General features: G+C 36.8%; 1 long non-coding RNA gene across 1 annotated transcript in view; it reads left to right on the top strand.

Moving 5' to 3' along the window:
• The window catches only part of LOC141584609 (uncharacterized), a 407,493-nt gene that overhangs the window by 369,039 nt on the left and 14,825 nt on the right, over positions 1-23,629 (top strand). The window contains exons 5-6 of the long non-coding RNA XR_012517762.1: positions 16,560-16,652; positions 23,113-23,287. This is a non-coding gene — a long non-coding RNA (uncharacterized LOC141584609). The remainder of the gene's footprint in view (positions 1-16,559; positions 16,653-23,112; positions 23,288-23,629) is intronic.

Below are 23,629 nucleotides of genomic sequence, written 5' to 3'. Positions count from 1 at the left end.
CTCAAAGCCAGCTCATGAAAGCAGCTGGGAGAGGAGCTATACCCTGCAAAGCCAAAGGGCACAGCTGCCTAAGGCCATGAAAGCCCACCTCTTGCATCAGTGTTACCTGAATGTGAGACATGGAGTCAAAAGTGATCATTTTGGATCTTTAAAGTTTGACTGTCCTATTGTATTTCAGACTTGTATGGGGCCTATAGCCCCTTTGCTTTGGGAAATGTCTTCCATTTGGGATGGGTATACTTACCCAATGCCTGTGCCTCCATTGTATCTATGAAGTAACTAACTTTCTTCTGATTTTACAGGTTCCTAGGTAGAAGGGACTTTCCTTATTTCAAACGAGATTTTGGACTTGGACTTTAGGGTTAATATTGGAATGAATTAACACTTTGGAGGACTATTGGGAAGGCATGATTGGCTTTGAAATGTGAAAGGGAGGGACATAATATTTGGGAGAGGCCAGGGGCAGAATGATATAATTAAGCTTTGTGTCCCCACCCAAATCTCATCGTAAATTGTAATCCCCATAATCCCCATAATCTCTCCATGTCAAAGGAGAGATCAGTTGGAGATAATTTATTCATGAAGATGGTTCTCCCATGCTGTTCTCATGATAGTGAGTTCTCACAAGATCTGATGGTTTTTATAGAGGACTCTTTCCCCTTCGCTTGGCAGTTCTTCTTGTTGCCTTGTGAAGAAGGCACCTTGCTTTTCCTTCACTTTCAGTGATGATTGTAAGTTTCCTGAGGCCCCTCTTAGATATGCTGAACTTTGAGTCAATTAAAGCTCTTTGCTTTATAAATTACCCCATCTCAAGCAGTTCTTTTTAGCAATACATAAACAGACTAATACAATAAAAAAACCATCTTGGAAGTGGATTCTCCAGTCCCCACAGCTCCAGTTTATGCCATGTGGACCAGAAAGGATCCACTCAATCAAATCCTTTTGAGTTCCTGACACATCAGTCTATGAGTAAAATAAATGGTTGTCTTAGATCAATGTTTTATGGACATTTGTCATGAAGTAATAGATAGAAGAAACAAAATAAAACTTTAAGATATAATCAAACTTCAGTTACTAAACATTTTTGTGAATTCGAAAAAATTAGTTAACATTTCAGCCCTAATTTTATGATTTCAAAAATGCAGTAGTGATCTCATCCATTTCTAAGGGTTGTTGCGAAAATAAAAACATGTTGATATGGTTTGGCTCTGTGTTCCCACTCAAATCTCATCTTGAATTGTCCTCTCATAATTCCCATGTGTTGTGGGATGGACCTGGTGGGAGACAATAGAATTATAGGAGTGGATTCTCTCATACTGTTCTCATGGTAGTGAATAAGTCTCATGATGTCTGACAGTTTGTTAAGAGTAAACTCATTTCACTTGGCTTTCATTCTCTCTGCTTCCTGTTATCCATGTAAGACTTGACTTGCTCCTCCTTACCTTCTGCCATAATTGTGAGGCTTCCCCAGCCACGTGGAACTGCAAGTTCAGTTAAAACTCTTTCTTTTGTAAACTGCCCAATCTTGGGTATATCTTTATCAGCAGTATAAAAAGAACTTATACAGTAAATTGGACCACTAGAGTGGGCGTAGCTAAAAAGATACCCAAAAATGTAATAAGCAACTTTGGAACTGGGTAACAGGCATAGATTGGAACAGTTTAGAGGACTCAGAAGAAGATAGGAAAATGCTGGAAAGTTTGGAACTTCCTACAGAATTGTTGAATGGCTTTGACCAAAAGCCTAATAGGAATATGGACAATAAGGTCCAGGCTGAGAGAGCCTCAGATGGAGATGAGGAACATGTTGGGAACTGGAGCAAAGGTGACTCTTTTTATGTTTTAGCAGAGAATGGTGGCATTTTGTTCCTGTCCTAGAGATTTATGGAACTTTGAACTTGAAAGAGATGATTTATGGTATCTGGTGGAGGAAATTTCTAAGCATCAAGAGGTGACTTGGGTCCTATTAAAGACATTCAGTTTTGTAAGGAAAGCAGAGCATAAAAGTTTAGAAAATTAGCAGAAAATTAGCTGCCTGATAATGTGATAGAAAAGAAAAACACACTTTTTGGGAAGAAACTGAAGCAGGCTGCAGAAATTTGCACAAGTAACGAGGAGCTGAATGTTAATCTCCAAGACAATGGAGAAAATGTCTCCAAGTCATATCATAGGTCTTCACAGCAACCCCTCTGTTCACAGGCCCAGAGACCTAGAAGAAAATGGATTCATGGGCCAGCCCCAGGATCCCTGTACAGTATGCAGTCTAGAGACTTGTTGCCCTGTGTCCCAGTCCCTTCAGCTGTGGCTGAAAGGGGCTAACATAAAGCTCACGCCATGGCTTCAGAGGGTGCAAGTTCCATGCCTTGGAAGCTTCCATGTGGTACTGAGCCTGCTGGTGCACAGAAGTCAAGAATTGAAGTTTGGGAACCTCTGCCTAGATTTCAGAGAATGTATGGAAATACCTGTATGCCCAGGCAGATGTTTGCAAAGGGGTAGGGTGTCTCATGGAGAACCTCTAATAAGGAGTTACAGAGGGGAAATGTAGGGTTGGAACTCCACACAGAGTCCCTACTGGGGCACCACCTAATGAAGCTGTGAGGGCCACCATCCTCCAGACCCCAGAATGGTAGATCCACCTACAGCTTGCACCATATGCCTTGAAAAGCTGCAGGCAACAGCAGCTCATGAAAGCAGCCTGGAGGGAGGCTGTACCCTGCAAAGACACAGGGGAAGGGCTTCTCAAGACCACTGGGACCCACCTTTTGCATCATCATGTCCCGCATCCAAGACATAGAGTCAAGGGAGATCATTTGGGAGCTTTAAGATTTGACTCCCCTACTGGATTTTGAGCTAGCATGGGGCTTGTAGCCCCTTTGGGCCAATTTCTCCCATTTAGAATGGCTATATTTACCCAATGCCTTTACTCCCATTGTATATTGGAAGTAACTAACTTGCTTTTGATTTTACTGGCTTATAGGTGGAAGCGTGTCTCAGACTTTGGACTATGGACTTTTTTTTTTTTTTTTTTTTTTTTGAGACGGAGTTTTGCTCTTGTTACCCAGATTGGAGTGCAATGGCACGATCTTGGCTCACTGCAACATCCGCCTCCTGGGTTCAGGCAATTCTCTTTCCTCAGCCTCCTGAGTAGCTGGGATTACAGGCACGTGCCACCATGCCCAGCTAATGTTTTGTATGTTTAGTAGAGACGGGGTTTCACCATGTTGGCCAGGATGGTCTCGATCTCTTGACCTCATGATCCACCCGCCTCGGCCTCCCAAAGTGCTGGAATTACAGGCTTGAGCCACCACGCCCGGCCTGGACTTTTGAATTGATGCTGAAATGAGACTTTGGGGGACTGTTGGGAAGGCATGATTGTTTTTGAAATGTAAAGGTATGAGATTTGGCAGGTGCTGGGGTGGAATGATATGGTTTGACTTTGTGTCTCCACCCAAATCTCATCTTGAATTGCACTCCCATAATTCCCATGTGGTATGGAAGAAACCTGGTGGGAGATAATTCAATCACAGGGGCAGTTTCTCCCATACTCTTCTTGTGGTAATGAATAAGTCTCCTGAGATCTGATAGTTTGATAAGATGAAACCCATTTTGCTTGGCTTTCATTCTCTCTTTTTGCTTGTTGCCATCCATGAAAGATGTGACTTGCTCCTCCTTGCCTTCTGCCATGATTGTGAGGCTTCCCCAGCCACATGGAACTGTAAGTCCAATTAAGCCTCTTTAGTTTGTAAACTGCCCAGTCTTGGGTATGTCTTTATCAGCAGCATAAAAACAGACTAATATGCATGTGAAGTTTCCACAGCAGTGCCTGACACAAATAAGCCCTCAAAAATGTCAGCCATTATAATTACTATTCAAATCTCCACTGTGAAATAGAATCCATAGGAAAATTGATAACAGAGAGTAACCAGGACACTCTACGTAGAGATGCAAAGCTCCTCAAGATTGTCCTAGCTTGTTACCTTATGATTTTTAGCATGCCAATTGTAGGTTTCCACTAGCAAATATTCACCTTGGAAGTCACAAAGCCTGGATAAGAAAGATATCAGATTCTGTCAAAGTCAAGTTATTACCGTAAGTGGCAAATTTCACTCAGAGAAGAATACGCTTAATAAACTCTCTATGCTTGTTTGAGGTACCCAAGAGGGTGGATTCTGGGAAAGGAAACTGAAGGATGGTGACATTGTCAGAGATAAACTCATATCTTTTAGTTTTGCCCAGATCCAGGCCTCTTGAGAGCCTTGGGCTGATGTGACCCATGATAAGTTTCCTGTGACCTCATCACAAAAGTGGTTAGCAAGTCTATTAGAATGTCCTTAATGTGTAGTTATAATAATCCTACATATAATCAAGCTCAATGTGTGCTAAATGTACTGTTGATACTTAGTGGACATGGCATCAATCACCATTCAGTGCAAATAGGTTGGTAGTATTGATCATTTGATTGTAACCATCTGTTCTAAATTGTCAGCACCTTAATTATAAGGACTTTAAGTGCTGACTTAAATTGTCAGTGCCTTAGAAAGAGAAACCATGTCTAACTTGATGTATATGCAGATAGAGTCTAAATATCTATAACTGGAAAGGTGGCACCATGTAATGGATATAAGCATAGGTCCTGGAGCCCAGCTTTCTGGGCTCAGGTCCTGGCTCGTTGTTTACTAGTTTTGTGACTTGGGCAATTTACTTAATCCCTTTTGTGTTTATTTTTCTTTAACTATAAAATGGGGAAATTAAAAGTAGCAACTCACTGAGCTCTTATGAGGGTGAACCAAACTGATATCTGCAAAGTGCTTAGAACACAACCTGGCACATAGCAAGTACTATGTAAATGTTTGCAAAATAAACATTCTAATTGTAACATTTAATATAAATATTGATTTTTTTGTGGATGAAAACATTTGAGTCTAAACAAGTTGAATGTCTTACAAACCCTTCAGTGCTAGGTCACAATAGGACAAAATTTAGAACACATACCAGAGAAAAGAAAAATACAAAAATTATTCAAATGCTGCTATTTTATCCATCATATGGTTATAATAAAAAATGAAGTTTTATGTGAGGAGTTAACAATTACATATAAAATTGTAAGATCATTAAAATTGCCATCCTGCTTTGGAATATGTTAGTAGTAGAAAGGTAAGATTAGGAAAATTTAGAGTTGCACAAAGTTATGGTTATTTGAAATAATGATTCAAATTAGGTTGGATCCTCGATACTGGCACAAATGGTACTGTTTCTGGAATTTCAAACCAAATAAAAGTACCTGGCTAATATTTCCAAGGTTAGAAACTTAAATTAAGTAAACAAAATGGAAACCTGCAAAGAAATATGTTATAAAATTAAATTATATTACCAGTGGTTTTATAGTACTATGTCAGGCACTGCAAAGAGTTAAGAAGAAGTTAAGCAAAATACTGGCTTCTGAAATAGCAGGGCTCAGTTAAGGAATGAAGACCTGAATAATTAGATCACCAATGGATAGGGGAGGCTGACCAGTCCAAGGGAGAACTGGAATAAGTGTCTGGAGAAAACAAATGGAAAGAAAAGAGTGTCCAGTAGTCATGCACAGACAGAATGGGTGACAAATAAACAAGCAGATTTGTTTGAAGATTAATTTAAAAAACAAATGTGAGTACAGAGGTATAAAATTACTATTGTCCACCTGTGGAAAATACCTGCTCATCAGGTACGATGTGTTCCTGCTCTCCAGGTCAGTCTCACTAACTGCTTCCTACCTATTAACAGCTTCACCTACTCTCCCCCGATGAGTTGCTTTCCTTAAATCTATCTCGGAGTATACTTTTTTTTTATTTGCTCATACATTGCATATAGCAAAAGCTAACAAAACAATAACACTTAGATGTAAACTAGCCGTGAGTGCCAAGTCATAAATTTTGGTACAACAGAATTTTATTTTATTTTCTTGTAACTGATTTTAATTTTTGAGCTTCCTTTTGCCGTGTATTGAAAATTAAATTTTCACTGAATGGTCTCTCATCCCTAAACTCAGTCCTTGAGAAAGGAGTACCTAGTGTTAAAACCATATGGGAAAGAGATGGGTGGGGGTCAGGCAGGGCAAAAGGAATCCGGTCCAGGTTGTCAGCACCCATCCACACTGGCACCTGTTGAGGCTTAGATTGCATCACCTGATCTCTGCTTCCAACTACATGCATATTGCCACTATTTTTTCCTTATCACAAACTCACAGTCTCTCCAGGTCAGCTCTCTCATAGGAGATATTGGTCTTTCCTCAGGCACCAAGACAGGTTTGCCTACTGCCACCCTAACATTCTTGGAAATGTACTGAAACTGAAGTCTCTTTATCTAGATGATCCATGATATCATTTCTATGCTACTACCCTTTCCAATACTGGATAATGAGAAACTCCTGATCTTGCCAGCTCTCTGGACTTTATCTGGATTTGGGGGTACATTTCCTTTTTCTCTTAGACACCCCAAGCATCCAAGCTTTCTGTCATCCTTTCTTTTCTCCCTGCCCTTCCTATCAGCCTGCAGAATGATTTTGTATTATCTGTGGAGATCTTCTCTTATTTATTAGGAATCAATCCAAGTCTTTTATGTCGCAAGTAATTTAGTGCTTAGAAACACAATAATCTGAGACTTTCTTGTGATTCCAAAGCCCTTGTAAAGCTCAAGATATTTTCTGCTTCTGATTTATCAACCTTTCTTGAGACAACTGATGCATCACGGCCCAGAAGATAAAAGAAAGGTCATTGGATAACGAGATAACAGGGAAAATTTATATCGGTTAGTATTAAACATTTATCCAGCTCTTTATAAATCATCAAATCATATTTCTGGACCTGGTTATAGCCAACTTTAAAAATTTATCCTATGTACTTCCTGATATGTTTAAGTCTCTGAAGACAAAACCTCTTCAAGGCCTTTGTGCATTCATTCACATGGCTTCTTCTGCCTGAATCTGCTACTTGCTTCTTCTTTCCTAGGTAATTCCACACTGTAGTAGATCATTTCGGGAAAGAGGGTGGACTCTGGGTTTAGACCGTGTTGGTTCAGCTCTATCATTTATTCCATGGGAAATGTTATGCAAATTATTTAAACTCATTCTGCCCCACTTTCATCATCTGTAAAATGGGAATAATCAGAGTCCATTCCTCAAGGGTTTATCATAAGAATTAAATACATTAATATAGATAAAGTACTTAAACGGTGTCTGGTGAATAGAAAGCACTCAATAAGCATTACCTATTTTCACTCACCTAAAGGCTCACTCAATTCTGCTGTTTACAGATAATAGCTTTTTTTTTTTTTCTTTTTTAATGGAGACTTGCTGTCACCCAGGCTGGAGTCTTGACTGACTGCACTGTCTGACTCCCAAGATCAAGTGATTCTCCTGCCTCAGCCTCCCAAGTAGCTAGGATTACAGGTATGTGCCCCCATGCCCAGGTAATTTTTTTTATTTTTATTTTTAGTAGAGACAAGTTTTCACCATGTTGGTTGGGCTGGTCTCAAACTCCTGACCTCAGGTGATCTGCCTGCCTCGGCCTCCCAAAATGCTGGTATTATAGGCATGAGCCACTGTGCTCGGTCCAGATAGCTTTTTAAAATAAAATTGGCTTTGACTCAGAATCTGTATCCTCGGGTCCCACAGTTTCTCATGCTAACTCCAATCCTCTACCCCCATTCTGCTGCCCAAGGTGGTCACCAGAGTCAGAGGCCAAAAGTTCCTGTGAGGGTGGAGAAAGAAGAGAGCAAAGACACTGACTGGGATGGCTTAGAGTGCATTTTCTCAAAGGAGAGCAGGCGTTTACACTTTGGGGAGTAATGTCTTGCTAATATATTTCCCACAGCTTTTATCTTCCAACCTTCTGTAATATTAGCAACCCGTCTTCTGCACACCAAGAGTTGTCGTGGGGGAGAGAATATGGAAGGAAGAAGGGAATATTTGTACAAAAAAAAATTGGTAGAACTAGTATTCCTAGCCCTACTTTTTCAGATAAAGAAAAGAAGGTTAATGGAGACAGAGTGATATATATATAAGGTCACAGGTCACATGGTGTATAGTTAAATCATGACTCAGATCAACTCCTAAGCCTTCTGTTATCTTGGTCTTCAGTAACGGTAATTCTGTTTCTCATGGGAGTGAGCCATTTCTGAGGAATACATTGTAAGTGCTACCTGCACACTGAATAGAGCAAAGATTGGTTCTAGAAAGTCAACTCTGGTTTCTCTCATTGCTCTACAGGATTTGCCTGGCTTGTTTGGATTGTAATTCCAGTTTCTTAAAGCATTAGCATTAAACTTACTGATTTGAATCTTGTTCCAATGTCTCAAGTTTCTTGTCACAGATCACAAATACAGCTTTTATTTTATTTATTTGTTTGTTTGTTTATTTATTTATTTATTTATTTATTTTAGCAAATCCTTCTTTTTCTTTGTCTGGACAGAGTTCCAGAGCCTGGATATCATCTAGTCTTTGGGTAACGGCTTCCAGATTTGTTTTAAGCTGATTACATGTTGCTGAACAATCAGATTTTCTGTGCTAAGCAGCACAAAACCAAGTGATGACAGTCCTGGCTCCTGGCCACCAGCAATGTGATGAGGCAGCATCGGTCTTTGATAGCCATGATTTGATCTTGGGTGTTCTCAAATGGCTACAGATCCTGAAAAAACAGAAAGGGAGTCTCACTGTGTGACTAGCAGAGATGAGGAAGCTTCACTGTGTCAAGGCCTGCTCTGCCATCACGTCTCCCCTCTTCTTTATACTCAGTCTCCTTTTACACATTTTTCATGCATAAGTCCTTTATTTTTTTATACACATTCATATTTCTAATCGATGCAGATTAAGTGTTTTAAAAAGACTACTTGAAGAAGTGGAATGGCAGCAAAGGGCATATTCTGTTTGGAAGTGTAGGCGGAACTTGGCATATCTGTTTCAGAATTAATTCTAACGTGGACAATCTTGAGCTGGACTTTCATTTTTCTGTTTAAATATCTCATTCAAGTTTTTCTGTCGGTTATGTTGTTAGTCTGTCATCTCCGGAGAGACAGTTACCAATACCCTAGGTTCCAGATGCTAATGCATGATGGTGATTCCTGTAATTTGGTTTTGTCTTTTAACCTACCACAACAGAGAATATTTGTGGATGCAGAAATATGTGTGACACACAGTCTGCTTTATTTAATGTCTCTGTTCCTGAATGCTGCAAGCAGAATTCTGGGAATGTCATGATGGCTTTGACCTTTGTAGAACAGAACACTTAGGTCTAGAGGAAACCAGTTCTGTAGAAGACTAGAAAGGAAGATGAGCATCATTGTGGCTTAAAGTGATCAGGGAATGGTTAAAATTTTTGGAACCTAAACTGGTCTATAAAGGAACCATATTTCAGAAGCAGGAAGATGGGCATTCCTGGTGGGAAGGAGATGTAAGCGAGATTTCCAACTAGGGAAGATTGAGGCATGAGTGTGTGGAAACTGAGATTAAGTTGGACTAAAGGGCTCACATGGATGTAAAGCAGGATGGCTGGGCTGGCTACCTAGAAGAAATTCAAGCAACATTTGTGAATCACATTAGAAAAAATTTCAATGATAAGTTGATACTAAATTATGGTACATGGCTCTTTTTTCTGATTTTTATCTAGTTGGTGAAAGGATATAGGTAGTAATGTGATTAAGGTTAAAGGTAGACTCTTGATTGAGGCCTCCTAATAATGCAGGCTAAACCAGAATCTTCAGCAAGCATCTACAGAAAATGCGTTGCAATCACAAGTGACTCCAGGCAAACAGGGGAGATCAGAGGCATTTGCTTTGTTGGAAAATAACCCAAGGTGTGTAACATCTAAAATATCTGCCTGTAAATGAACCCTGAAGCTCAGCACTCTGGGAGTGGCACCTTTTTTCAGTTTAGCTAACGAGTATGCCAGTGTCTTGACTGCAAGAATCAGGGGGGGACCCTGCATTCTTCTGGCTTGCTTATCTGATGTGTTCTCTATCAGATTATAAACTCTCCAGGGTAGGAGCTTGGCCTCTTTAACATTCATTGTTTACTCAGTATCTACTGCCTGACTCATTGATGAAAATATCTGAGGTGGTTTTTTAATTCAAAATTTCATTAACTTAATAATTAACGATGAACTGAAATGAATTGAATGTATAAAATAAATATAGCCAGATTACTCTACACATAATCATAAATGTAGCTATAAACAACTATAATTGGATGATTGACAGTTGTCACCAGTTCCTCTTCAGTGTGATTAAGAGAAAGGTATCAGTTAGGGTCCATCTGAATTCCTCTACTTAGTGTATTTTTCAGGGATTGCTGATTCTCATTTTCTGGTTCAGGAAGTGGTTACTCCCCAACGTTCACAAATTTTCCAGAGATTTGTAATTGCACAAAGTTTATTTTTATAACCATCCTGAAATACCAGGGCATTTTGTTCTCTCCAATGCTCTGCAATTAGATTTTTATTAATCCCTTATTGCCTTGGAAATGACAACTTTGTTCCTCTAGAGCTATAGCCTCCACCTGGAATCTGTGTAATTATATCATTCCTGTTTTTGCTGTAGTACCGGGATTAGTTATATCTTGATCCTTTTCGTGACAGAACAATTTCCTGATTGGAATTTTAAAAATGAAATTTAACATACTTTGGCAATTGTCTAAGTGTGCTATAAAAAGCTTGTAAAATATTGAATGAGAAAAAAAAAACCCTGCAAATACATTTTTATATTTAAGATATGTCTATTATTTTGTGAAAATGATACGTTATATTATAATAAATTCAGAAAACAAACATGAATAAGAAAATAAAAGCATACCTAAAATCAACACCCAGAAGTGGCCATTATTAGATAAAAGATGAATATTTTTTTCTAGAGAAATATAAGAATGGGTAGGTTAAATTAGAGATAAATTTTAAAGAAGGAAGACTATTACAAACATGAAAACGTACATGCATATATCCACAAAACAAAAGTGCAAATGTAATTTTACTCATGTTTAAGGCAAGTAAAAAACCTTGAAATAATATTAAAGAAATTACTGACATCCAGAAATATTTCTAGTTAACCAGTTAGGAATACAAGACATATCAAAATATAAATTTATAAAAGGATGACAGAAAAGGGGGTTGGTATAAAGGGAAATTAGGAACGGAGGATCTGCATTTTTCAAAGCTGATTTGATTGAAATCGTGATAGTCTATTTGAGACTGGCAGTAAACTTATGCAAAATTTACATTCTGGAATCATAAAATGTTTTTTTACTTGTTACCTCTATGGAATAAACTCAATTTATCAAACACTGAATTTTTCATTCTAGAATTACAAGAGACATTTCGATAACATTGATACCTCTCAAGAATATTTCAAATTAAAAGTATTTCCTCACTTTGTCAGAATGGATATTTAGGCATTAAATGATTTGGATCTGTCTTTGTGTGCTAAACTTCCTAATAAAATAGTATCTTTGAAGTAGAAGAGTTATGAATTTTCCTACATATCTAATAAAGCAGGAAAAATGTGGAAGCACACAGAAGAGGCTTTTAGTAGATTTTATGCAAAGTCAGAAACTGTTTAGAATTAACCTTGACTTTCCCTTTGCACTCATCTTCCAAATTCTTTTCTTCCCTAAATTGAAGAGTATCTATTGACAGGCAATCTAACTCAATTTTACCAAGCCAAGTATTTATTAAACAGATAGGTTGCTCAAGAAAAAAAAAAAAATATATATATATATATATAAACACATATATACGTATATGCATATATATATATATATATATATATATATATATATATATATATAATCATGAGAGCAGTGATTTTACTGATCAACCTTCCCCAAGGAGCTGAGCTTACCGGGAAGTGACTCTACTTGCTTAGGAAAATGATGGAGTTTAAGAAAAGGAACTTTCCACATCTCTCAATAAAAACAGCACTGCATCACCTAGAAATGAACTAGAAGGTAGTTCCCCCAAAACAGTGGGAAGCATTTTATTCTTTCACATTACAAACATTTGCTAAACACCTTTTAGCTATTTTGTGTTTGCTTTACATTATTTTTCTCCCATTTTGTGAATTTGTATGTTTCTTTTTTTAAAGTAAACATTAATCTTGCTATGCCAGAGGTGGAAAGAGCCATCGTGATGATCTGATCTAGCCTCTTTACATTACAAGCTGGCAAATAGACCGAAAGTGGTTAAAAGATGCTACTACCTAGGGAGACAGGAGTGGGAAAGGCTTTCTTCAGCCCTGGAGCATTCTAGGAATCAGTCAATCAGAGAAGAAAGTGCTAGAAGATGAAACTGACAAGTAGAAGCCAGTGAGAAGGTAGGAAGACAGCCTGTAGACTACTCAGGTTTCATTTGTTACATCAGCAAGCTCTGCATGCTGTCTTTTTTCAGCCTTGCTGGCTTACTTATAATGCTTATCTATGCCTCTAACTTAGGGTTTCTCAATCACAAAGTTATTGACAATTTGAGCTAATTATTTGTTATAAGCGGGGAAGCGGGGCTGTTCCATACACTGTACTATAGGATGTTAAGCAGCATCCCTTGTTTCAGATGCTGGCAACAACTCCCAGTCATGATAACCAAAAATGTCTCCTAATATTGCCAAATATCCCCTGGGAACAAAATCACCCTGGTTAAGAATCACTGTTCTAAATTTAAATTATCTGTGGAAGTTTCATGTTCTACTAGCTAAAGAGATGTAAGAACCTGGAAATAGGTGTGCAGTCTCATAACAAAATTTATTGAATTATTTTGAAAATATTTTATAGCTTGTTATTACTGTTTTTATCAACAAATGTGACACATATTTTGCTATAGCATAAGCATCTGCATTAGTGAAAAATTCTATCGGCTCATGCAAGATTTTTGGAACACAAGCAGAATAAACCCCCCCCCCCCTTTTTTTTTTGGCTGCAACTGTTTTTTTTTTTTTTTTTTTTTTAAACTTATTTTGTCAGAGAAAGTATTTCTCAGTTACTAGAGGAAGCACCAGCAGGTCCATTTCCTTTCTGGGCATTCACTCGTAGTAAGAGTCCTCTGGTTGCTTCAATTACAAGCCCAGTCTCAAGTTGGAAAATAGAACATGTTTGTAATGATCCTGATTCCTAACTTGATCTAGCTTTAAGTTTTCTCCCTCTTACTAGGCCAAGGTCTACTTGGGGCAGTGGGAGAAAGCAGAACAGTTGCGAGAGGGCAGAGCAGTATGGACTTTCTTGTAGATTCTGCCTGCTGTCTAGTCCTTCTTCTCCATGCCACATGTGAAAAGTACCAGTGTCTACCAGCATTAAGAACCTCTGACTGGCAGATACATAAAGCTGACTCATTTCACAAGCACTGTTATAAATTCTTCCTGCCCTGCAGAGTCCTTCTGACAAAATTCTGTGGCATGGATGCTGCTACTCTTCAGTCCCTGTTTTCCTGAGGTCGAATCCTCCCAGGCTCTTTTTATTGGAGTCCATTGCCCTGTGAGGCAGTCTTCTTCAGCAGGAATCCAAAAGTTTGCATGTAGGCTCTTTTCATGTGGCCCACATCTGGTGCATGGGACTTAGTTAACCCTTTCTCCAGTCAACCCTAGAAGTATGGGTCCAGTCCCAAACAGCCACCCCTTCTTATAGCTGAAGGTGAATGCAATTGCTCAAAAGACATAATTCTCTCTCCTGGAGTCACAGCCCTTTTTAATGTCATCAGCAATGGACCAGTTAGCAATGTCTGGGTCTTCCAAATGAATAGTCTTTATGAGACAGCACATTCAACCCCACTCCCAGAATTGAGTAACAACAGTTCAGTAGTTCTTTTGATAAAAACACCCTAAAATACTCTCTAAAATTTGAACTCCTAACACTGTTTTGAATCTCAAAGAGAAGGTGTGTATCCATGAGTCAGGTAACTAGGTCCTGGATATCCAATTTCAAGGTTTTTCCAGAGAGACTAATCTCACATTCAATATGGTACTTGATATCATTATGTCTAGATGTCTTCCACCAAACTGTTCTTTTGACTTCCTGATTTGTCCATGTAACTAAAGTTTTGTTTTCATCTGAATTATTAAAGTATAGACCATTTACTCCAAAAAATAATGTGTGAATGTATTAATTCCACCTAACTTTCCAAATCCACTAAACTCGTCTGGCTCTTTATCTATAAAATGATTAAGTGGCACCAGATTATATTTAAATTCAAGTAAGATTTTAAAATTTTGAGGTGTTATATGCTATAATTCCCAGACCGAGCATGTGTGAAAAACAAAAACTGATTTTATTATTCTTAGCTTTTATTAATTTATATTCTTTGTTAGGAGAGGAGTTGCATTTTCTTGATATTAGGTCCCTTTAGGCACTTTAAAGCATGGGTGGTAGTTCATTTAATCAATCAGTACTTACTGCGAGCTACCAGGGACCATGAACAGTGCCGTTAGAGCATATGAATGGCATTGGACAGCTTAATTTACCTCTTTTAATCTTCCTTTAAAAAATCTATCAATGTCTAAAACATTTCACTATGTGTAGCAGAATAAATTAGCCCTAGCCCTAATCTTAAAACACCTTGCACCAGTAGGTGACATCCCACGTGAAAGCACCATGATCATGTTCCCAGAATGCGCTATACATCTTTTTTAATTTAAAAATTTTTTTTTTTTTTTAATTTTTAAAGATGGGGTTTCTCCATGTTGGTCAGGCTGGTCTTGAACTCCCGATCTCAGGTGATCTGCCCACCTTGGTCTCCAAAGTGCTTGGATTACAGGCGTGAGCCACTGTGCCTGGCCTGCGCTATACATCTTTAGGACACACATACAGTTGTATTCTTTGTTAACTAGAGCCTGTCACTGGTTGTTGATGTTTTTTCTTTAGCTCTATTTTGGATTTATAAGTTTCCTATTAACTTAAAATAATTTTTCATCAACTCAAGAATATCTCTAGGAAGTATTTTTCTAATTTTCCCAATATATTTTAATGCTCCTTATTTTTATTGCCATGACATATAATAAGGTGAATCAAATGATGAAACTGATGGCTTGAATGGATTTATTCAGAGTTTGCTGAGAATTAATTCTATCTCCAATCTTATCCCAGGAATATGACTAATTCAGTCATCTTATCTTCTAAAACAGTTGTGTACCAGTTAAATTCACCTTTCTTTCTACTGCAAAGCAGGCTAAAGAGAATATGACCATTTTATGACATTTCAAACATTCTCAGTTTGTCATTCTGATGTATTCTTAAAAAAACAGATAAAAATGGGCTGCCCATGGGAGAGAAAAAGAAGAAAATGCGTGTCTTAAAATTTTGACATACTGATCCACATGCAATTCCTTCTACCATGTATCTATGTCTACACATTTCACAAATAAAATCTGTAAGGACAGCTAATCTGTATTGAATGCTTAGTGCTTTATGTGTTAATTCTTACAATAGCACTGTAAGGTAGGTATTACTCTAAGTTTAATTTTGTATTGTGTTTAATCTTTAACTCATTCATGTTTTATTATTTTCATGTCACATTTGCACAATGTGACTAGTATTTTTGCCAAAGCAATCAGTACAGCGTTAGGCTGTAAGACTGTAGCCAATCTTATTTTCACTGAAAAATTGTTCCTGTGGGTTCTGTTGGGTCCTCTAGTTTGAAGGGAATTGTGGCAGCCAGGAGCTGTTGATCAAGAAATATGGAGTGATATGTGATACAGCAGGAGATAGGACTACTGAAGCCTTGGTTGGCCCTATGGGATCCTATACATGGATGGAAGAACCTAAAGTACATGCATAAGAAAAAATAATCTCACATTTGCTAGATTTGCCTTGTTATTTTACGTTAAAATCCTTGTTTTGACCTCAGATGGAATTATAGTTACAGAGGACAAGGAAACCCAAATTACAAAAGTATCAACTTATTTGTATTACTTTTTTGGATAGTTTAGATATTCACTGATTTCACAGGGACTTGCTTGATCTACCCCTCACGTGATTGCGTTATAAGTATTATAGTACTGCTGCTTTTTTTTTGTTTGTTAGTTTTTGCTTGTTTGTTTTTATGATGTGTGTGTGTGTGTGTGCGTGTGTGTGTGCTTGTGCATGTTTGTGTGTGTGTGTGTGTGTGTGTGTGTGTGTGTGTGTGTTTGGGTGTCTGTGTGTCGATTGTACAGTGGCATTGACCTAATGATGATGCTGTCATACCACATCCACCAAGCCTGAGTTACAGGCTGGGAGTTTACATGAGAACCCTATCAGTATGAGAGTGCCTATACTTTATTTCTACGAGAAAATAGGGGAAAGGGGTAGGATGTCAATTGGAGAGAAAGAGAAAGAAAAGACAACTCTGGGTTCATGACAATTTAATTTTGGCATACTGATCATCAGAATTCCCCAGCTGTCATCTCACTGCTTGTTCCTCTTCCCTCCTTTCAGCTTTATTATTATGAATCACTTTTGTTTTTACCTTGATTTTGCTCCTTTTTCCATTAAGCCTCTTCTCTTCCCTGCTTCTGTTTTTCTAATACAGATAGTATAATTTATTTGAACTTGTTCTCTCCCCCGCCATTTTCTTTTTTAAGCTCTACCTCTGCGATAGACAGAGTCCCTTCCATTAAAGAGCAGGCCAGCCTTAAGCAGACAAGGAGAAGAGCAGCTGTATTCTTCGAGGGCAGGTAAGCCGCTTAACTTGGCTGCTGAATAATTAGTCACTCATGATCTTATTTTCTCTGAATAGATCCTTGGCTTTCTTCCAGGAATTTGGGGTAGAGAACTCTTCCCCACCATTCCATGGAAGTAATCATTCAAATATGCAAATGATAAATACATTTTTTGTTTTTTTGTTCGTTTGTTTGAGACCAGGTCTTGCTCTGTTGTCTAGGCTGCAGTGCAGTGGTGCAATCTCGGTTCACTGCAGCCTCGACCTCCCAGGCTCAGGTGATCCTTCCACCTCAGCCTCCCAAGTAGTTAGAACTACAGGTGACTGCTACCACACAAGGCTAAGTTTTGTATTTTTAGTAGAGACAAAGCAGGTTGGTCTTAAACTCCAGAGCTCAACCAATCTGTCTGCCTTGGACTTCCAAAGTGTTAGGATTACAGGCATGAGCCACCATGCCTGGTTGATAAATATATTTCTTAATTTATTGTTTATGAAATAAATAAACAAAGGCTTTCTCCAGCAGATACTTTTGTTCCTCTTTAGTATAGCTTTAAGGTGTGTGGCAGAGGTATTCATTCTCCATCCCAGGTGCAGTGGTTAGATTACTACTTAAATCTAAATTGTTAGAAAAATAGATCACATGTAAGAAACAAGTTAAATAACACATTTGCAAAATAACAAGCCAACAAATTGAAATCAATCTGGCATAGAACAAGTTGGATACAAAACTGCCCCTTACCTGCATTATTCGGCACTAAATGGCTATTTTGAATCGGGATAGTAAGGATTGCAACAATTGCGTTGGTTAGGGTTAATGTCTACTGAATTTGGCAACATAAATGTGATCAAATCCTGTTTCTTTATGACAACTTTGGTAACTTACTTAAATTTGAATTTCATAATCTGTGAAACCAGACTAATAACATGACAGTACAAATTATATAAACCTTGTGATATTTGTTAATGCATGATATAGAATGTAGTAAATAACTAAAACATTGGCTCAAGGAATGCGAAGTAAATGGAGATCAACTAAGAGCAATGCTAAACTTTCAGTCTTTACTTAATATATATTTAATATATTTAAATGATAATGGCCCTTAAAAATAACTTTGGAAAATTTGAGATATACATTTACCTACATCATATATAAAAGCTTACCTAAAAATGTGGTTGAATATTTGTTTGATTCTGTGAAGTACAAAAGTTACATTCACCAGGAATTAATATTTTATAATAATCCTATGGTGAGGCTTTTTATAAACTAAAAGTGCCTACTGTTTGTTTCTTCTTTATATTTTGCTTTTATTTTTATGGGTCAACTTTTCTCCAAGTCATTGCAGAGCTAATATTGCAACACCTATAAACAGCATTCACAATTATAAAAAAGTAACTACCAATTTGCCACAGCATAGGCTCTTGTTTTAAAGGAAATGGGTTAAGTAATTTTAAATAGCATAAAAAGATAGCCATGTACCATAACTCTTTCCAACATTTCTGTTCCATTGACTTCAAACCTTTCCAGAGACTGTTTAGACATGAAGATAATGAATAAATTTGGCATTTTGGCTGGGCACAGTGGCTCATGTCTGTAATCCCAGCACTTTGGGAGGCCAAGGTGGGCAGATCACAAGATCTGGAGTTTGAGACCAGCCTGGCCAAGGTGGTGAAATCCCATCTCTACTAAAAATACACACACAAAAAATTAGCCAGGCATAGTGGTGCACGCTTGTAATCCCAGCTACTCAGGAGGCTAAGGTAGGATAATTGCTTGAACCTGGGAGGTGGAGGTTGCAGTGAGCTGAAATTGAGCCACTACACTCTGGCCTGGGTGACAGAGTGAGACTCTGTCTCAAAAAAAAAAAAAAAAAAAAAAAAAAAAAAAAAAAAAAAAAAAATCATTGGCATCTTACATGAGAAAAGGAGGAAAAAGTCCAGTTGAAATCATTATTTAACATTGGGAGATGGACCTGAATGCAAATCTTCAGATAATCATCTTTAAATGTAGCTAAAATAATTATTGCCTATTCAGGGTGAAGGTGACTTCCACTAGATCTGTAACAACACAATACTATACTGTAGTGGCAAATAACAACTTGATCTAGTTTCTTTCTTAAGCATCCCAACTTAAAATAGTACCATATGTTGCATGCACAATTCCTACACCCAGTGTCTTTTCTTGATACAGTGCTCAGGGAAACCGGAAATTTTTTAAATATATTTTTTAGGAAGACAGAATTAAGTTGTGGTTAAAAGAAAAGGAGATATACCAAGGCCTTTACAATTATAGATACTGAGTTTGTATTCTGCACTGTGTGGAAAGTATTTTGCAGCATTTCTTCTCAATAGTATAATTTCCTTAGAGATCTAGTTTGAGAGCCATAAAAAGGGCTTGTAATTGAGGAACTATGAGGATGTCATTTGTAACTAAGACACTCATGTTTATAATAACATGTGTCCTTTTAAATGTTGCCAGGTGTTGAAGCTATTATGTATTGTAGACTATAATTTTTAGTATGTAAGTTTTCAGAAAAATGGTGACATAAATCTCTTTTTAAAAAGTTTAATGAAATGAATAGTTACGGTCAGAGAGAAGGCAATCTGCTTAGAACATTTTTGTGCTAATCCTGAAAAGAGGTTATGTTTTCCATGAGATTAGTACTATCACATTGGTAGTATGAGTTGTCCAAGATTATATGATGTCAATTAATTTTTCTTAGGTTTCAAGGTAGTTTGCATATGTAGAATAAAGTCCCTGGTGCAATACATTCTGGAAAGATTGTAATACAAGATAAACAGGCACCATTTTGATCTAGAATGCTTCACCTCTATATTTATTGTAATCCCTTGAGCATTTTCACATGATCGATGTTCTGGCCTTTAAGTTAGTTGTAGGGAAAATTACATGACCAAAGTAGTCTTTAAAGTGCACGTTTCTGTGTCTGCTTTATTGTAACAAGTTAACAGAACAGGGTCATTTGCTGCTTGCCTTTGAGAACCTCCATCCATCTGGGTCTTTTGCACTCTCGTGGAGACTCATTCCAAAGGGTCAGATGCTCAGCACTCAGACTGATGGCATGAACTAGGTGTTAAAAATGGAGGCTGCATGTGTAGTTGAGTGCTTGACATGAAGGCTATTTCTGTCAGCTTCTGTGATTGACAATACTACTTGTTTAAGTTGTTCTTTCCCAGAAGGCTCCTTGAGGATTACTTTGTGGTCCTTATTGACACCTTTAAACTTTCAATAGCCATTATACTGACACTTTTTTTTTTATCCTGTCATAACATTTTCCATCAGAATTATATTGATTTTCTTTTGTGAAAAATATAATAATCCTCATAGTGACTGAATTTTTCTATTTCTGCCAGAAAGAAAACTATTAAAATGCTTGCACGTCTCCCTCAAACTGATACTATGCATTTAAAATACTTTTGTAACAATAAATACCACACAGGCATATGTATCCAGTAAAGGTTTTCCATTCTTATGACACTTGCTTCTCAAGAAGAGACATATTCTTTAAAGGAAAGAAAAAAAGTTGCCAGCTCTGAATTGATTGACATTTGTTTACTTAACTCTCTCCTTTTGAAAGCCTGCACACCTATTTCAACCTTGAACAGTTTCCAACTGTGGTATACTGGAACATTTTTTCATTTATTAAGTTCAGTGTTGCCAACCCAAACAAAGTATAATCAGCGATGATCCGAGCAGACCAAGCTGTCTAGCACCATACAATGTATCTGCATACTAATTTCCAAATTCCCTCACATTTCCAGAGAACTAATGGGATCATTTTCATTCTGTTACAGCAACTCAACAGTTACTGAATCACCATCTGTGTTTTCGTTAACCTGAATCAGATATGAATTCTGTTATTGCAAGGTAGAGCAGCTTGTTTAATGATTCTTAATCTTTTCTTTAATTAAATCATGCAGCCAACCTGAAAAATCTATCTTAATGCAAATTAGGAGCTTTTTTGGCATTCGCTTACAGTAATGCACTAATAAGGTTAATTTATGAAGGTTCTCTTCCAGTCTGTACAGATGATATTTGTTCACTGCATATTTTTAGCATATTGTCCCTTTTTGTAATATTTTAAGTAATAAAAACATAGTTATTTTTCACTTACACAAATGAGAGATACTGTAAGCAGCACTCTCTGTTAACCAAAACTAAGTACAAAAAATATAAAGAATTCTAAGTAAGAGGGGAATTCATTTCACTGAATTTCAAATGCTATTTCTCTGGAAATAACTGCCTCTCTCTCACCATGTTTAGGTTCTTAGATGTATGAGAGGAGAGGGCACTGAATAATTAGATGAAGCATTTCCTTGAACTATTTTTAGCCCTTTGGACATGAGGTAGTAGTATGAAAAGTAAACCAAATATCATAAAATAATCCTATCAGAATTTATCATTACATAATTATTATGAAATGCATTTTGATAATCTCACAATGCCTTGTTTTCTAAATAAATTCTTTTTTTTCAGGTAAGCATTATGATTATTATTTCTTGTGGTGCTAAATTCAGTGATAAACACCCAGTCATGGAGCTTGACTAGATAAGAAATAGTATGGGCTAAGAAAAAATGGCAAGTTGTAAGAATAGTGAGATTAAAATTTAATGAATAAAATAACAATTCTAACCTTATAATTCTAATATTTACTTATATGGCTCTTCATTATGAGGCCGATTTATCATATTATATTGCAAAAATGGCACTTCGTGATCAAGACATAGTTAACTACTATATTTACTAAGTCTCTTTAAATCTAGAGTTAATATTTGATTAAACAAAATCAAGTTAAGGTAGAATAAAAATCATTAGCAGAAATTTGTTATGGTAAGCATAAGAATTTATTGAGAGCCACATATATGGAAGGCATGTTACTCATACATATATGAAAGGATGTGAATATAAACAATGTATGAGATCTGCCCTTAAAAACTTTAGAATTTATTGGAAGGATTATTAGCTTTGCGCCCATAAGGTTTGCTAACGTGATTTCAAGTGAGGTGCCAGTATTTTGTTAAATATTTGTATCTTCCTTGTACGGTTTGGCCAATTTGCACCATTTATCTATACTTAGATGATCGTTCATCTAACCTAGGCAAGGATGAAACATTTAATAAGATTATTAAAAACACAAGTCTTACACTATAGTAGGATTCTTTTAACTGGTGAAATAAACCGTATAACTTTTTATTTTTACTTTGAGTTCATCACCTATTCTCATGATTTTAAATTCAATCTCTAAACAGCTACCTGATTAAATATGCTTTAATATTAACATTATAATCAATTTCTTTAGACCAACTGGGTATCAGTTATTTTCAAAACTCATTTCCAAACACAATTTTTATTTGTTGCTTATGTTGAAAACCTATGTTTTTAAAAAGCATTTTGCAAAATTTTATTATGGAGTTCTGAAGTATGATTATGTCATCTATCCCCAAAACACTGGGAAATCATATAAGTAAAAAATGAGTGCTGTGGCCTTAAAAAAGCAATAAATTGTAGAGGATATTGCACTGGTTATAAGTAGGTCCCTAAGCCTACCTCCTTTATCCATAGTACAAATATATGTAATCTTGACCTATGGTTTATATCTACTAGACTTTGAAAAGATGAAAACAAGCTAACATGTGAAGTAACAAATGTGTTGTTGCCTTTAACTTCCAAAGTCCGGTAGAGCTGTTGACTATTTATTATATCTCTAGGTAAAATTCAGTCCAAGGGGAACTAAGCCCAACGGAAAGCATCAGTCATTTAGAACCTAATTATGTATCTTAATTATGAATAGAATCAAAGCAAGAGACTAGTGTTCAATTGCCACCAGTAAGTGGAATAACGTATTTCAAATACTTTGGGTCAGAGATTAGAAGATATAGAGGCATTAAAGTATCAATGTTCTTCGACATGAGTGGGATTCTTGTATTTGAACTCAAATGGCATAGAAAGAGTTTTATCTAGCTAATTGACAAGTTACATTGCCTTTTTATTTCTTTGAGGCAGAAACTATAAAATACTGAATTATTACCTTACAGCAAAGCTGCTATTTTAAGAATATTATATGAATATTGGCTGCTGTCAGATCAGTTTCTAGATTTATTGACTTAAGAAGTAGATATAAACCGATGTGAAGGCAATGTCATGTCAATATTTATCTTGTGAATCAATAAATGTTGATACTAACAAAAAGTAAAGCTCAGCAAATGCATATGTTGATAAGAAGAGGAAAAATCTGATCAAAAATTTTATGATTTTTAAATTTCCCTAGCAAATTTAACATACCAGTTTCAAGTATTTTTGGATAATATTTATCCTAAGGGTATAAAGGAAAATATTTCTAAATAATATTCCTAAGAACATACGCTATGTAATGTACGTATATGCTGTCCCTGTCTTCAAAAGGCAAGTGTTTTTCAACCTTATCGCATTGTTCCTTATTAAGATTCTTTCCTCATTTTAGGTTTTATTTATCTGCCCCTGAAGGGAAAGAAACAAATGAGAGAATATTTGATGCTGAATTGGAATTTTCCTCAATTTTCAATCCAATGTCACTGGAAATGTAGTTCCTGAGAATGAGCTATAATTACTTCGCTTACATGTGTTTATTCATCTTTACAGCTTCTTTGTGCAACAAGGTACCTTGCATACTGTATACATCCAAATATTTTATTAAGGACAAAATTTGTTTTCCATAGTTCCTGTTTTCAGATTCTTGAGACTCCTCCATTCCTCAAATCAGTTCCAGATAATTGGCAGTTGGTCAGCTATGGGTAGGGGAATATATAAGAAGGCCAGCTATGAAGGACTTGACGGGTCCAGCTATGAAGGCCAGCTAGGGATAGGGAAATATACAAGAAAAATTCACAAAATTTGTGGTGTACCTTATTCATATTTTTGATTCATCTAATGTGAGCTAACAGAACACACCTGACACTGAATAGTGTTTAGAAAGCGTTAAGTAGAAATTGGCATATTGC

Source organism: Saimiri boliviensis, chromosome 5, assembly GCF_048565385.1.
Source record: "Saimiri boliviensis isolate mSaiBol1 chromosome 5, mSaiBol1.pri, whole genome shotgun sequence".
Taxonomy (NCBI): domain Eukaryota; kingdom Metazoa; phylum Chordata; class Mammalia; order Primates; family Cebidae; genus Saimiri; species Saimiri boliviensis.
Note: the sequence above shows the minus strand (reverse complement) of the source record. Positions and strands in the feature narration are given on the sequence as shown.